Source organism: Cebus imitator, unplaced genomic scaffold, assembly GCF_001604975.1.
Source record: "Cebus imitator isolate Cc_AM_T3 unplaced genomic scaffold, Cebus_imitator-1.0 Scaffold345, whole genome shotgun sequence".
Lineage (NCBI taxonomy): Eukaryota > Metazoa > Chordata > Mammalia > Primates > Cebidae > Cebus > Cebus imitator.
The window spans coordinates 2,460,014-2,464,123 of record NW_016107660.1 but is presented as its reverse complement, the minus strand read 5'-3'; the positions used below and the strand labels follow the sequence as shown (position 1 = coordinate 2,464,123).

Sequence of the window (4,110 nt, the reverse complement as noted above, 5' to 3'; positions counted from 1 at the left end):
TTCCCAGAGCCTTCTGAGCAAGCACGACCCCACTGACACCTTAACTTTAGGCTTCCAGCCTCCAGAATTTCGAGAGAATAAATTTCTATTGTTTTAAGCCACCCAATCTGTGGTAATGTGTTAGGGCAGCCCTGGAAAACTGGGACACCCTACAACAAACTCACCTAACGTCTGCTGAGAATTGCTCAGATATTCTAAATGTCCATGGATGTTCTCGTGCCTCCACAATTAAATTCAAAATATTCTAACATTTAGGGACACCAAACGGACTATAGCAAGGAGGTAACTGTTCACTTGAGACATAGTCAGAGAGCCATGAGACTCTAGGGTCTTCCTGGGGCCCACAGAACCAGTGAGCTGGCCCAGATCCAGGCCTCCCTAATGCATCTTCTCATCACTTCATTTCCTTTCCATTAGTGGCAGTGGAGGACATGGCTTTTATCTTTAGTGCCAAAGACACTAAGAGAATGTACTCTTCCTGGTAAGTAATTAAGATTTTATTGCCTTCTCTCCCATCACTCCTCTCTTTTCTATTGCTTCTGTGCGGGTCCCACTTTTCGTAATTGTTCTGCTTTTGACTTCTGGTTGCTCTTCCTTTCAGCAGATGGAAAGGCAGCTCAACATCTGAGAAGCCAGCCTTACCCCCTGTAGGCAACAGCTGCTTCCAGAAACAGTCCTATAATTGTCACCATCAGATCCATACATTTTCAAGGGAAGTTGGTTCCACACCAGAAGTCATAGCTGAATCACCAGTAGTAATGCAGAGATTCAGGACATACTGGTTGCTTCTTGGCTTTTCCAACGCTCTGCCATGCCTGAACATATTTGTGAAAGTCTAAGAACAACAAATAAGCTTAAGGATAACCCCCCCACCCAGCCACACCACCACAACCCCCTGTTAAACTCATTCATGACTTGTAGAATCCTTTCCTCCACTGTCATTAAAATGTCTTTTACATTTTCCCTCCTTAAAACACCAGTTTACTGAACGGAAAACTATTTCCTAAATATTTGCTACACACACAGCAGTATACAGAGTTCCCAGGGGATGAATTTTTTCTCGTCATCTTTTAAATCTACAGTTATATGTGGATTTAATTATCTTCTCTCTAGATTACTACACCAAGGTATAGTTCCTACTGGAAGATAATGATCTGACCTAACCTACTATTGACTGAAGGTAAGAGAGTGGGGATCGTCCCAAGAATTCTGGGATTGAGCTATATTTTAAATGTCTGTCTCCCTTATTAGTAGAGTTGGTCCAGAGTGAAAAGAGCAAAAAGAATGGAGAACCCAGTGGGGAAGAGTAATTCTAACAGCTCGGCCATCTGAATGTTTCCTACTGCTATTACTTCAGAGAAATGTCTCAGACCAAATGCCTTTACCTATGTGGTCCCCAGGCTTTTCTGCACATTCATATTACTTAGGGAGCTTTTAAAAATCCCGATGCCCAGCTGATCCCCCACCCCCAACCCCCGAGCAATTAGATGGGAATGCCTAGACATAGGAGCTCGGTTTCCATATTTGTTAAGATCTCCAGTTGGTTTCAACATGCAGCAAAGTTTGGGAAAAAGAATAGTTACCAACATGACCAAATATTTAGATCCTACCATGGCTCTAAGATTCTGCAAAAGAGAAATAAAATTATCTTACCCTCCCTATCAGAAATAGATTTTCAAAGACAAAGGACTTTGAGATTCTTCGAGAAAGATATTATGTAAATATAGGCCATTATTATTACAAGTAGGCAGGTGTCTGGGACATATATTTCATTCATTTCGTTCTCTTTAATCATCCAAATGAGGCCAAATGTCCCAGGGATATGGAATCAACTCCTCATTATGCCTAATGGGTACCAAGGAGCCAAATGCAGGTGTTATGAGAGGCAGCAGGAGTAATCATTGAGCTCACTTCTACCACTGGGACAACCTTCAGCTGCATACTTTATTGGAGGCAAACCACCCCCCGCCCAAGGTCCAGAATCTGTTGCTATTCACCTCTGGATCAGCATGTGCATTGCAGAGCAAGTGGCCTTTTCTTCGCTGACTGATAATATGAAAAGGAATAGACCTTATCCTTTTCTCCGAGGCACATCTAGTCTCATCATGCAAAATGAGAGTTTAATATTAATCCACTCATCTGAGTCTAATTCAACATAAGACATACCCCAATCTAACGATAAAGCCTAGAACTGCTGATATACCACACAGTAACCTCCTGAGTCTTGTTTTTTCTCCAGCAGTTAACTACAGCAATAAAAGGTTGGGGGAAGAGTATAAATATTTAAGGACCAAAATAAATCTTTAAATGTTGAACAACCAGGTTATGTGATGGGTAAACTGGCAACTAGTCCCGAGATGGCAACTCATCGAATAATCATAGAAACAGCAAAGCCTTGGCCATTCCTTTCCTATCAGTGTAGCATTAGTGCATGTCAGCTTTGTAATAGCTTAACTGGCTGGAGCTAGCAGATGGTGTTTTTATGGCCCTGTATAAACAGTATTAAGTCATTTTAACTTTTTCTCCATAACTCAGGTTTCCAATCCAGGCTGCAGTTGTCCTCCTCCTATCCTCTGAGTTGCTCATGAGGAAGAGTACTAACATTTATTGAGCACCTGTTATATACCAGACACTTCTCATAGGGATTTATTAACTTCAATTTACGGAGAACAGCTACCGAGCACAGAGCCAAGATTTGAACTCGTTATTCGATTCCATTGCTGTGGCTCCTCCCACTATTGACATTTCATTCTGAACCTCTGTTTTCGTTGATTAAATGCACAGGGAGGAGAAAAGCAGCTGAAGATGTCTGTTGAGTGATTACCCTCATAATCCATGACTAGAACATCCAAATCAGCATGGCTTGTTCCTTGCTGAAATTATTACTACTTAGGGTTTTTCACGTGTTATTTCATTTATTGATTATTCTGTTTTACACTTGCAAGATGTATTGTCTCTCCAGAAATAAAACTTTATCACTTGCTTCATCAATTCAATTAATTTAACAGTGCATTGATTAAACTCCTACTTAAGCATTTGAGCATTTTAAAACATTTTTAAAAGGTAAAATCAGGACTCTCATGTGAATGATATGACAAAGGTTTTATTCAACTCGTTAATTAATGAAGGAACACGCGAGATATATATAGCCATTTTAATAAACGAATATTAGAATAAGATTGCTGGGTTACATATGAAATTGACTAATGTCTTACCACAACCTTGAGGTTAGCATTTCCAAGGCAGGTATTATTTGCATCTCTACCAGATAAAATTAACAAATTAACCTATGCCCCTGCAGGATTGTAAAATTGTCCAGTCAACAGAAAGTCAAGCTAAGACCAGGGCTTAAACATGTAGTAATCCCTTTTGTTTTTTTCTAAGTTTGGATACTTTCCCTGACATTGTTTGACACCAAAGTAGAAGATGTATGCATAGACAGTGACTGGAGAAATCTGGTCACTCTGAAAAGCCCTACGGCAAAGTTTCAGGGTACAAAACTTGGATACATTCATATCTTAAAAGGCACCTATAAGTTATCAGATCATAAAGTAGTATAAATTGTATGCATTTATGCTAAAGTAAATCAAAGTGAAGGGAGAAGTAGTATAAGCCGGGCTAAGGAAGAAAGTCATCTTGGAAAAGGAAGTCATCTTCAGAGCTTGGTAGAACTTGCAGGGTGTGGTTTAATGAAGATGAAAAAGAAGGGGTATCCAGATGGGAAGAACAGCTTGACGGTAAAAGTAGACACAGAGATGGATCTACATACAACATTGGTTCTCAGCCGTAGCAGCAATTGCTTTCGGCTGGGGGCCTTTTTAAGCTCTTGATCCACAAGCTGCACCCATACTAATTAAATTAGCATCTCCAGAGATGGGACAAAACCCACAGTAGTTGCTGAAGCTCCCCAGGTGTTTTCAGTGGGCATTTGCAACTACTCAAGTGTGGCCCATGGACTGACAACCTAGGACTTTGTTAGATCTGCAGACTCCAGCATCCCCTCCCTAACCTGCTCAATCGGAATCCTGTACATCAACAAGATCCCCAGGTGATTAATAGGCATATCAAAATTTGAGAAGCTGCAAGATACTCTGCAGTTTCCACCATCCC

The 4,110-nt window shown here is 40.7% G+C and overlaps 1 long non-coding RNA gene across 1 annotated transcript; it reads left to right on the top strand.

Annotated features, from left to right (window-relative positions):
- The first annotated feature begins 601 nt into the window (after positions 1–601).
- LOC108287483 lies at positions 602–2,991 on the top strand. The gene is made up of 2 exons (XR_001818351.1): positions 602–1,180; positions 2,785–2,991. It is a non-coding gene; the product is annotated as an uncharacterized LOC108287483 (long non-coding RNA).
- The last annotated feature ends 1,119 nt before the right edge of the window (positions 2,992–4,110 follow it).